The 13,426-nt window shown below is 34.8% G+C and overlaps 1 long non-coding RNA gene across 2 annotated transcripts; it reads right to left on the reverse strand.

Moving 5' to 3' along the window:
• Positions 1-6,355: 6,355 nt before the first annotated feature.
• Positions 6,356-9,416, reverse strand: LOC149104511 (uncharacterized). 2 transcript variants are annotated; one of them, XR_016201237.1, is made up of 2 exons: positions 9,164-9,416; positions 6,356-6,839 (listed from the first exon to the last, which is right to left on the reverse strand). It is a non-coding gene; the product is annotated as an uncharacterized LOC149104511 (long non-coding RNA). The 2 variants fall into 2 exon arrangements; XR_016201238.1 differs by lacking the exon at positions 9,164-9,416 and adding an exon at positions 8,816-8,909.
• Positions 9,417-13,426: the final 4,010 nt, after the last annotated feature.

Here is a 13,426-nt window from a genome sequence, read left to right on the forward strand (position 1 = left end):
CATATTTCATTTGTCGCTGTTAGCTATTGTTAGAGCTTAACTCGACCAGCCATCACGGGATCACTGGTGCTTATTCAATACCATATTGACTTGTATCTGAGAGTTATTAAGTGGAGACATTCGCCGCAGGTTAAGAATGAGTGTTTCTCTGCTTTTCGTTTTCGTGTCATGGATTTCAGTAATCCTTTATCCAACACGTAGGGGCCAAACCACCCCCCTAATGTTTCATGAAGGCTATATTTGCTTGGTTTATATATTTCTGAACCAAGTTTGGCAGATGAGCTTTGCTTGTTCTCCAGTTTATTTTAATTTGGAAGTTGTGACAAAATGTCAGATTATGACGTCATATTTGATGGCGTCACCAAAACGTGCTTTAATTTTTTGTGAAATCTAATGTAAAGATTATGTCATTGGAAAGGCCCTGACTTGAGGAGTAAAATGTCGGAAACCGTTTTTTGCTATGATGATTATTTTTTGAGATATGGTAAGTTAAATATTTTTTTGTTGTCCCCCTCCCCGGAATTTGCTTAACCATACTGTCCTTCTTAAGTCAATCTCTCTGATTTATTTTTTTCAGTTTTATTCTAGGAAGGCTAATAATCTAGAAAAATAGAAAGCTTGATATAGTCAAAAATCGTATGGTTTTAGAAATTTGATTTTCGGCTTTGTTACGATGGTATTAACAGTAAAAAAACGGATGACGTCACAGGTTATGACGTAACAAAACTAGTTTTAACGCAATAACACTAGAGGGATAATTTTTTATTCCGATTTTCTTCTTTATTTTTGCTTTAGTCATCTGGCACATCACATGTGCAACATAGCTGCATTTGCTGGAACAAAAATACAGCTCCAATTTGGGGATTTTTCTCAAGGGGGGGACCCCATATTTTGCAGAGTTATTTTTCATATTTAAAATTGCCATATTTCATTTAATTTTTGTGATATGGACAAAATTTTTTGAGGTTTCAACTCCCTTTGATGTGCTCTTTCGAACACATTGTAAGAAGTATGCATATTAAAAACTTCAAAAGTGGGAAAAAACATGACATCATCACTGTGACGTCACAACTTTGACATTTACCGACATTTTTCACGTAAATATAATTGGCAATAGGTTTCCTGCTCATCTGCCAAGTTTGGTGTAGAAAGAGTCAATACTTTTTAAGTAATGCGAAATTATGTGAAATACCCAAGAACTGAAGAAACATTTGGGGGGTGGTTTGGCCCCTACGTGAACTCGAGCGCAGAGTGAGTGGAAATTTTCCTCTTTACCTGCATTGTATGCTCTAGATAGTATCTTAACTTAAGTTTTCTTCAGTTTGGCTAAAGATGGCTGTTAAAGGATTCTTGATAATTTGGGAAATGGATCTATAATTGAAGGTTTGTCACTAATGATAACTAATTCGTTCGAAGAAGCATCACATTCTTTCAATTTTGTCTTATGGAGAGCCAACGCCATAGCATAAGCTGATAATGTTACGATAATATGTCCAGTTTTAACGATTTAGTGAAATCTAATGAGCAAACGTATTTACTTCTGTTCGTGATCAAGGGTTAGTTTGAAATCTTTGTTTGAATTGTGAGCCAATACGGTTGCGGTGATGATCTCCGATTAGCGTAGTAGATTTGGAAGCCATGTGATAGAATGCTACACGCATTTGTACTCGAAACGGAATTCATTAAAAAAAAAAAAAAAAAAATGTATTATTTGTCAGCATCTAAAACGAGGAAGTGCAGCGAATCTTAAACCAGCAGGTCTGCCTCTAAAAAATAAAAATTAAAATGACAGCAGTTTAAAAAAAGGCTGCGTTTACTTGATTAAAGGTTGATGCTGAATATTTTCCTCTTTATTGGAAAATGGGTCCAACAGCTAACTGGAGGTGCCTACTGTAAATCCTTGGTCAATAACTCGATACTTTTAAATCGTATAAACAACGACGAATTTGGATTAATTCAATTATCAAATTATCAAATTGCTTCAATTTTCTTATCTCGTGATGTGAACATAATTTTACTTTGTATTATTAAAAAAGTTGGTTTCTTAGCACAAGAAGTATAATCTTCCCTGCATATTTTTATCCTGTAAAACAAGTTGCATGTTAGAGGAAGGTGCTACCGTTTGTTTAAAACCACCCGCAATGGAGACCAATTTGCGCAGGCAGCCGAAATCTGTTCTATTATTTATTTGTTCGGTTTTGTGCACTTACCTGTAGAAGGCTTACCTGCATAATCCGATAGAAACACAAAACTCCAACAAAAGCTGCTGACATAATACTGGAGAGATATTTTTCGTAATCGAAATATACGAATGATTTTTCGCCCCTTTTTGGCGATTTTTTCCCTTCTAAAAGGAATATAAAACATTGAATTATAAATCATCTTAAATTCAAGATCGCGCAGCGGGTTACAGTCACCTGCTTTTTTATATTGTAGAAGAAGAAGAAAAACTTTTCTGTATTCCTACCAAGTTAACAGAAATACTCGTGAAAGTATCAGTAAATTAAAAATTATATATATATATATAAAAAAAAAAAAAAAAAACTAAGTAGGAACACCAAATGTTATTATATACCGCTAATTTTTAAATAATCACTTTTTCTCAGCGGAGGTTGTTTAAATTAAGCGTAAATTCTGAAGAGAGGTTTACAGGGGTCTTATCAAATTAAACGCTAATTGTTTTGTAAAAACCTGCCAAAGATTGAGACTCACTTCAGTTCTTCTGAATTTGCTACAACCAGTAACTTTTGGAATATGAATGTAACTAAAAATGCGTTTATGATGGAGATTTAGCGTAGTTGTCGTGTCCCGTATAATTAACAATATCCATTCCATGGCAATCTATTTTCGGTCTTGTTGTGCGAAACTTCTCTGATCATGATGTTTACCCACCGCTAATGTCGACCAAACAGAAGCTAATAATTCGAGGGAACGGTTCCTTCTTTTTTCTATGAGAAAAAACTCGAGGTCTTGAATTAACTGTTATTTTTTAGACTAAACTTGAAAAGCTAATAGGCACCTCTTTTTTTATCAGAATATTAATATGCTGTCTGCATAGACAGGTGGCAAGGACAACATGGATATTATATTGACGTAACACCAGATTCTTACAAGGACAATTACTTAGAAATGTATGATGAGCACTAATGAGAATTTACGCTTGATCTCGGAGACGGATAGATTAAAAAAAACATGCCAACCCTCGCACTTTCAATTTACGTTCTTCGCTAATTACTAATTAAAATTACGACTTGGAGGTGCCCAGTGTCCGAACATCAGTGTCCAACGTGTTAATGCATTAGAAGTTTGAGTAACAAATGGTAAAGAAAAATGTACCGAGATTATTTACATGGTATTGCAAACTTTTGTGCGACTGTTTTCATAACTTCTCAAAATTAAATTGTAATCAGTATGAAAAGTCGCAACTTTTAACAAAGTTTTAATTATTAACCCCTAAAGCTGTGATTAAGGGTATTTTTAGCAGTTCATAATTCAAGGCCAGTAAGCTATTTTCTCCGACATTTTCCTTGCAAAAAAAAAAAAAAAAAAAAAAAAAACGTCAAATGATCTTGTAGTTTTCGTAGGCGGCGTTTCTTTAGTACGTCCACCTTGTTTGCCACCGTAATATCATCTCTTCTAAACGAATGAATGCCGAATGAACGAACGAATGAACGAATATATTGAGACGAGCACGAGCTGAGGACAAGCTTGCGTGCACTGCATGAGACGCTCGTATCTCTGAGTAGAGTCCAGCTTTTCCAACAGGTCCAAATGTCCATTTATATCACAGGCAACTGGCTTTGCTACCAATAAATTAGCTGAATTTTACAATTAATATGAACGTCTCCTAACGACTGATGAGCTAAGCCACATGTACAAGTTTGCTTGCAAGCAACCAAATGTTTATGCATGCTTAAATTACATCCTAAAATTTGTAAGCTGCGTTGCCTTTAAAGTGCCTATGAAGTAAAAAATAATCACTGGAAAAGTTGAAAATTTACAGAGTATGTAAATAACATGTAATTAACATGTAAATAATCAAAAAGAGACTGTAAAGATTAATTAACATGATTTTTCCCCTTTTACATGTTTTGGAGGTTTCATGTCAAAAACATGTAAATATTTCAAGTGAAACATGTAAATGATGAAGAAAACACTGTAAATGTTTCAAAGCAACGGGCTAAGATCATGTAACTAACATGTAAACTGTTCCTACAAATACTGTAAATAGCCTGTACATTTCTTGTGATTCAACCTGGAAACCCGTAAATAACATGTAAATTTAATACAGGGAGGCTGCCATAATACTGTAAATAACATGTAAATAAAAAAGGGAGGCTGTAAACGTCATGTAAATAAAAAAAAGGGAGGCTGTAAATAACATGGAAAATGAAAACAGGAGCCTGTAAATAACGTGTAAATCAAAAAAGGGAGCCTGTAAATAACATGTAAATCGAAAAAGGGAGCCTGTAAATAACGTGTAAATCGAAAAAGGGAGTCTGTAAATAACATGGAAATCAAAAAAAGAGCCCATAAAGAACATGTAAATCGAAAAAGGGAGCCTGTAAATAACATGTAACTCGAAAAAGGGAGCCTGTAAATAACATGTAAATCGAAAAAGGGAGCCTGTAAATAACATGTAAATCGAAAAAGGGAGCCTGTAAATAACATGTAAATGGAAAAAGAGAGCCTGTAAATAACATGGAAATCGAAAAAGGGAGCCTGTAAATAACATGGAAATCGAAAAAGGGAGTCTGTACATAACTTGCAAATCGAAAAAGGGGGCCTGTAAATAGCATGTAAATGGAAAAAGAGAGCCTGTAAATAACATGTAAATCGAAAAAGGGAGGCAGAAACCCTGTACGATAAATAACTTGTAAATAATAACTTGAAGAAAAATGCACGGAATGTACTGTTTTAATGTAATCAAATCTGTTGACCTTAATTATAATAGTAGAAAACATGCAAATTTACACAGAATCAGAAATTTATTGCAATCAGAACAAACTCAGTAAAATTCAAATAGTTTTTATATGCCATGAATAAGGTTTACAATGTACACATTGCAACAAATAAAACATGTTTTCTTTTCTTTGTATCCATAACAAGACGACTTAAATGTAATTTTGTGCATGGCCAAAATATTTTAAAATACCATGACTGAGCTCCTTTAACCGAATTCAAGCACTTTTCAAGAAGACTACTAAAATTCAAGACCTTTTCAAGATTGTGCAAAACCATGTCATATTCAGCTCTATTTAATTCATAAATAATAAAATGATTAAGAACTACACTGTTGTCAGCTACAACTAGTGAAAATTTTGCAATTTAGGCATATTAGTAAATTAAAATTCTTTGCAAATGGATACCTGTCTTAAATATATACTAAATTCACAAAGTCAAATGTAACATAATGATAATCCCTTTGTCATAAAATGAATGAATTAACTGTTTTTTTCTTACTAAGTAATTAAGGTAGGATTAAATTAGCCTTGATAATTATTATGAAAAATGTGGGAGGCACGATGGCCTCATAGTTACATGTAGTGTGCTCAACTCCTGATCGAGCGGTCCGGGTTCAAGCCCTAGGCGGGTACATTCTGTTGTGTTGTTGGGCAACACACTTTACTCTCAGTGCCTCTCCACTCAGGTGTAGAAGTGGGTACCAGTGAATTTAATGGTGGGGTAACCCTGCAATGGACTGGCATCTCATCCAGGGGGAGTAGAAATAGTCCTAGTCGCTTCCTGCTTCAGAAAGCGGGATAAGCTCCAGTCTGTTGGGCCACGTGGCTCATATGCAGACTTTACCTTTACCGTATTATGAAAATTACTGCAATGTAAGTGTGAAATATTGATCAACTTTTTTCATAGAGTGAATTGTTCTTTTGAAATAACAGAAAAAAGGGAGAAAAAAAATTTACCACAAGATACAGATTGACATTTTAAATTCATCATAAAAACATTCATGCCAAAGGAATACTACATTGCATAACATAAAACAAGGCTTCTGACATATTTTAGGCTATGTTTACAAAGTCACAGTTTCCTTCTTTTTCCAAAACTGTACGGAATCCAAACAGGACAAACATTTTGGACCCCTGACAAAACATTCACTGTAAACAATATTCAAAATTTTTCTTTTTCTTTTTGTGATAAAAAAAACTGTACTGTGAAAAAAAAAAATTCATAGGGACCTGTTGAAATTGAAAGGCCTATCTAGTACCATAGTTCCCATAACACATCATAAGTTAATAAATTATTGTTCTGGTACTACATGTATGTAAACATAGCCTTTGCTTTTTATGATGAAATCTTATAGCTGCTGTATTGAACAATAAGTATCAACCTAGCAATCTAAGATATTCAAATTTAATGCTAATTCACTAACACAGGTACAGTGTAGGTGATACTTCAAAGCATTAAAAATAATGTTTAAAGTGGTTTAATTTATGCCAGAAAGTGTTGAAGGTCACCATGTTAGACTGTAATGCACCAGGGGCCCATTTCTCGAAGGTCCCAAAACGTTTTCGCACCCAGAAAGCCATACCAAAATCTGAAATCTTATGCTTACAGAGCTGTTTTATTCGCTTATTCTCAATATGAACAGAGGTTTCCTTCACACAAGAAGTTTCAGGCATATACAGCTCTTAGTTTCTAGACACAGCTCAATTAAAGATGGCTTTGTGGGCCCGAAAAGTTTCCAGGGCCTTCAAGAAATGGACCTTGGACCCCTTATAGAGTCATAGGTACTGTAGACTTCTCAGTGGCTGATTTTTTCCTGATCAAGCATCAATGCCAAGGAGTATGCATGTATTGACCACTCTCAATTTTACTTCATCCTACAAGTAACATAAAACATTTCGTTAAATAAGATAAGTTATGTCTGAGTATGAATCAGCAAATTCTGTGTATGATATCAACCAGTGAATTTTACACTGGAGTCATTATTTTGTTTCTTATCATTCCAATTTATACTGTGACATTTGAAATCAGACTGTAGCCATTCATGTTGACCGGCCAAAGTAATTTTAGCTCGGTCACGTCTCATTTCTGACTGGTCAAGATATTTACAAAAAAATCAAGTACACGTAATGTGAGCCAAATTAAACCCACAAATATAGTTTGTTTGTTCCAGTCACTACTAGACCATTTAAAGATTGGCTTAATATTTTTCTGAACAGATTTAACCCCAGTCACTCGAATGGCATTCCTATCGATCTTGAACGCATGACAAACAGCAAGCGAATGGTCTTTAGCTGTTCGAACAGATACATGTATGCATTGGTGTATGTTTTTGCTAGAGGTCATAATAAAAAAGAGATAAAAGCTCTCAGATTTACAGTTGGGGATTTGATTGTTTATTCAAGAATGAACAATGTGACCGTCTCAACATGACATGACTGGTCAACATGACTGGGGAGTGAAGTTTTTGGGCCGGTCAAGTCACCATTCTGGCCAGACATTGCCCGTTGACCGGCCATTATTTTGAGCCCTCAATATTCATCAATCAAACAGATCTTACATCTACATCTGTAGCTACTGTGTGAAAAAAAATTTACCTCTCTGATTGGAAGGCACTGAATGTCAGAGGATGTAGAAGAACTAAACTCAAAATCTGTGGCAGTAAGTATTCAATGTTCACTATCTCCTACACTGTACATTGTAATATTCATGCACAATAAATCAAACTCCTATCAAACAATGTTTTAATAATAAGTCAAGTTATTTGCAGGCACAATTTGATTGTTTCTTACGTGCACTTATGCTCTATTGGTGGACAAAGGTACAGATGATGTCATAAAAGTTTGTTTTTGTTTCTTTGTTATGTATTACGAAGCAGATAGATTCTATGTTGTCGTGCATCTGTTCAGTAATAGATCACAGAAGACATTAAAATGTGGTAAAAACATCAGTGACACATGCCTGTGACAGGGCTCTAAAGTGCTGTCTGGTCATCCCAGGGTAAGGCAACCGATTGAAATCGATCCATTAATTGATATAAATCAATAAATTGAAATTAATGTAAGTGTTATCAGTGCTATCGATCAATTGAAAGAAATTCATACTCACATGCTAGAAAAGTTTCAAGTTATCAATTTGATTTTACCAAATTTATCAGTCATTACAGAATCAAGTGAAAGTTGGTCTCTCTTTGTTAGTTCACCTAAATTGTAGAAAAATTATGTCCTTCAACACAATGTTTGATTGTAACTTTTTTATGTAGATTTCAAAGGCACTACCAAAAACCCCCAAAACATAGTCCCTGATACATGTATGCCAGCAAAATATTCTGTTTACGAGATACAATGCTATGTTTTTATGCAATTGTATTCATGATTTCATATTTCACTTTAAACCTTTTGTTCATTTCTTTCTTATTAAATGTTGCTTAAAAGATAAGCTAGTATCAGCAAAATTGATAATGCTTATTGAAAATTTGATCACAATCGATTACTCATGACAAATCCTTTCATTGATTTCTGATATCATTGACTAATTTCTATTGATTGTTATGAAATAATCGATTGACTATACTGTGTCATCCAAGACAAGTACATTTTCCTGCTTGGGCAAAGTACTCTTCCTTTTTTTCAAGTCCTGTGTAGTTTTCACGACAGTTTGAGGTACATGTATACCTCTTTATAAAGTATCATAGTGTTTTTTTTGTGAAAGAAAATACCACAACATTTAACTTACTACATGTACAGTATCAGCACCAGTGGGTGCAATGTCCATGTACAGTTGTGTATAACAGCATATTGTAACTTGCATGTAGGTACAACTGTAGACACTTGAGTAACTTCAGAATACTTACTCTAGCATAAGAGAAATTTCTCTGCTGAAGATGGCACATTACATTTTAGCTTACTAGCATTCACATCAGAGGGCAACATAACCTTACAAGAGCATCCATCAGTAAGAATCATGAGGTGTATATAAGCCAATAACAAATGTCGCATGCTCATGCTCAGTTATCGAGAACAGATAATAACAGATAATAAAGCTCTTCATGCACGGCAAGTAAACATCACCAAAGTCGATTCCACAAGCAATGTAACTTCTCATTGATAATGACACATTCACAACCAAAGGCGAAACCAAATGCATACGTATCTTGACGTTACTTTACTCTGCTCGTTCAATTTATGCAAAACTTGCTCACCTGTTGTTTTTGTTGCCTGTAATAGCTATCTTCGGCTTCTGGGTAACGGTAAACTTTGCCTTGAAACCGTGCACGGTGACGAAGCGAAGGTAGAGTGGATTTTGGCCCGCTAAAACAGAGCTCGAGTTCGATGCAAGTTCCAACGAACTGCCAAACATGGCGGGAGAACCGAGAGAACCTGGTACCTAACATGAAGACCGCTGATTCCTGCTTGTTGGAGATCGGGCACTCACAAGGCAGGTATGCTCTTATAAAGAGACTGGGATAACAGTGATGGCAATGGAAGTACAAAACGGTAGAAATCACCAAAAACCAAAAAACAAACAAACAAACAAACAAACAAACAGTGAACATGCAAGGGCAGACTTAGTTGTATTAATCTTACTTGTAGAATGTTCATGTTTCGGAATATTTAACGCTCTAAATCGATGATATTTCGTTCATTCTCAGCGGTTCAGGGGCACAACTGTGACCTCGAACTTTCGCGATATGAGAAATTTAATGTTTGTTGTTTTCGGATTGTTAAAAATGTCATTTTCAGTACCGAAAAAAAGTCAGCTATCATTTTCGGAAAGGCGATAAGCCCTAACGTTTTCGGGAAATGGACAAAAAAGCCCTAATAAGTTCGAGAATACTCAAGCTCCTCTAGAATAACCGAACAGATAAATTTTTTTGCGCAACCTAAAATTAACCTACAGAGCTTTGAAAGTACACCAGATAGCCTAAAACAGTGTTTAAAAGTATTCGACAGGAAACGGTCGTTGGGTGTCCCTTATGGTTCCCTGCCTAACCTAACTCCGCGTCAGTTCAAACTCGGTCACCAGGGCTCTTTCCGTCTTGAACTCACACAACACGTGACGCTTTCATGGTCCTTCATGAATAAATACGTACGTGTCCGAGAATTAGTTTTTCTCTTTTCTAGAGACGTAAGCTTTGGACGCCTGCATGTGCAGTAACAATTCTAGTTTTATTTTGTCGTTGTGGATGCGCGGAAAGTTCACAAGAAGACAGCTTAATTAGTGCGGTGTCGCACCCGTGCAACTTCTAGGTTTTCCATTTACATGGTTTTTACATGTTTCTTACAGGCTCCCTTTCTTTCATTTACATTGTTTTTACATGTTTCTTACAGGCCCCCTTTTTTCATTGACATGGTTTTTATATGTTTCTTACAGGCCCCCTTTTTTCATTTACATGCTTTTTACATGTTTCTTACAGGCCCCCTTTCTTCAGTTACATGCTTTTTACATGTTTCTTACAGGCCCCCTTTTTCATTTACATGATTTTTACATGTTTCTTACAGGCCCCCTTTTTTCATTTACATGGTTTTTACATGTTTCTTACAGCCCCCCTTTTTTCATTTACATGGTTTTTACATGTTTCTTACAGGCCCCCTTTTTTCATTTACATGGTTTTTACAGGGTTACTAACATAACATTTCCAGACTTTTTACAGCATTCGCTTGAATTATTTACACGTTCCTCACATGGTTTAGCAAAGCAATTTACATGTTTTTTTACAAAGGCAGATACTGTAAAAGTGCGTAAAGTATTTTACAGGTTTTTACATGTTCTTCAAATGATCATTGTCGACAAAGACAATGTAAATCACTATTTACAGAACATTTACATGCTTTACTAAAAGCTGTAAATTTCCTGTAATTTTATTTTACAAAACCCTAACATGTAAATTGTAATTTACAAAGAATGTAAATCAAGATTTACATACTGCAAATTAAAATTGACATGTCCATGTAAATTTTCAACTTTTCCAGTGAATTGCTGTAGAGAAGAATGGCATTTTCCTCGCCTTTCCTGTTTAAAAAAAACATCATATAGAAAAAAACATGAACGTCATTCACATTACATAACTAGATGGGGCTCGAGGCCTGTAATGAACTTTTCTGCAAGATGTGGCATGCTCGTCAAAACAAAAGCTTTATTATCGCTAAAAGCTTTTTTTCCTTTTATTCGGCGCAAGTAAAAAAGCATAAAACTAGCACCAGGGTGTTGAAAACCCACCGACGTAAAGCCAGCTTTGTGAAGCGTGGTGAAGCTGAAACTTCATAACTTTCTTTCAAATTTGCCCAACGTGCATTTTTTGTAACATATTTTCACTCAACCATGCTATTCTTCTCAGTACTTTACTGAGATACATTTTCACATATAGCAGTTGGGGGAAAGTGCTTGCATATCAAGCAGATATATGCCACTTTTACCGTAATCATCTTCTTTAGTTAAAACATCTTAACGAGAATGCTTATGATTTAATACGTATTTCAATTATGTAGAGAAATTTGTGCTGATCGTTATTGAAACTTGAAGCACAAACGCTCGATAAAAAGATACATACAAGTCACAGCTCTTCGTGTAGACAACAAAGCTGATCGACAATCTAAGAATAAAGGATGGGCCGAACTCTCAGTTTTCCACTCGTCTAATCTCACTTTACAAATTCTTCAGCTTTCAAGAAAGAAGAAAGAAAGAACGTTCTGTACTGGAACAGCTTCTTTATTTTCCTTATAAATGTTAAACATAAATTGTTGATTAAACACTTTTCATAATTTCGGGATTAGCAAGCTACATGTCATCGATTCACTGGAGATCTTCTTCCTTGCATCTAATTGACCGCTTGAAAATTCACGAAAGAGGAACCTTGTCTACTGGAAGTGCTGCTTTACTTTCCTTGTATATGTAAAGATTAAATTCCAAGTAACCCTTATTTCGATGATCTCGGGATTAGTTTAAGTCATAATTCTAACGAATTTGTCATAGGGTTATAAATATATTCGGTGATATTTCAATTATATTGCAGATTTAAATTGAACTAACTTTTATTTAGCAGACAAGGTTCGCACTTTTCATAATGCGAAAATAAAACGTCTCTTAGCTTTGGTAGAACAGTCAGCTTGATTACCGCACATAGTGGTGGGCAAACTAAACATATCTCTTGGGTAATTACATCAATTTGCCTTAATTTAGGTCACGTTAACTTCAAATGCCTTGTTTAAAACGATTGTTTATTTCCTCTAGAAAGTCGCTCTTCTAAGAACTGCATTTTATAGTAAGTTTGGTTGCGCGTTTTATTATGTATTTCTAACAGCCTTTTGGCGAATCGTCCTTCAACAGAAATGTAAACTCCTCGAAAGATGACGGTGTAAAACTGTGCAAACAAACAACTGGTCGAGCGATGAACACTTTTCCGTTAACACACGTAAAGCTTAATGGCTTCCACTTCAAAATCTTTATCTTTCTCGTTCTTTGCTTTTTGGAGACTCCAAATATTTTTGGGAACAAGAAATCATAATCTTTTGCATGAGACAAGGAATAATTTTCAATTATTTTAATGGAACAAGTGATGTCTTGAAACTATCAACAGAAACTTGATATTACGGGGCAAAATTGCATAAATTTAAAGTTTTAAGGCATTGGTAAGAAGTGTAAGCTCTGATTAGGAAATCTTTCGTCGTGTACCTTATTGATTCTTGAGCAACTTTCTCTCCCAATAGTCTTTAATTTCACATGTCTTTTTATTCAACATCTACAGTTTCTCATTGTAGAATGTACAAATTTAAAGGCAAACACGCGGGATGAAAAAGGGATATCATTAACGAAGGAGACCGTCTTAATAAACTATATATGATGTTCAAAAAAATAACATTCAAACAAATGAAAGTATAACAATAAAATGTCTTGATGCAAAACTAAATAGCGGGAATCTGAAACTGAATCATCGCTGCGTTTAGTGTAAGAAAGAATGCTATTTCTTAGAAGGAAAATCGAAATTTGAGAATTTATTTTCGTCATTGATCTAAGGCTTAACTGCAGAAAATCTATTTTATCAACGCTTGAGAACAGTGGATTAGCTTAACGACCTTAACAATGCCTTTTATTTCGAAAAAAAAAAAAGAAAAAAAAGAAAGAAAAAAAAAGAAAAACTAAAATTCAAACTTTTACTAGAGTGGTTCTCCTTCAAATGCGTTTAACCAACCTACATGTAGGTAAATAAATTAATTAAAGAACCGTATTCTATTTACTCATTAAAAATGCACAATTAGACCAGAAAGTTTATATGTACTTTGTGGAGTGCAGTCAGGCGAATAAGTAACATGATTGGTTTACGTCTGTTATCTGAGCACTGTTTTAACTTTAAGCCATATCGTGCCATCTTTCATTAGTCGTTGTTAGCTTTTGTTGGAGCTTAATTCGACAAGACATCACTGGGGATTATTCAATACTGTATTGACTTGTATCTGAGAGTTATTAA

Source organism: Orbicella faveolata, unplaced genomic scaffold (genome assembly GCF_042242905.1).
Source record: "Orbicella faveolata isolate gen_17 unplaced genomic scaffold, um_ofav_v1 contig_34, whole genome shotgun sequence".
Classification (NCBI taxonomy): Eukaryota; Metazoa; Cnidaria; class Anthozoa; order Scleractinia; family Merulinidae; genus Orbicella; species Orbicella faveolata.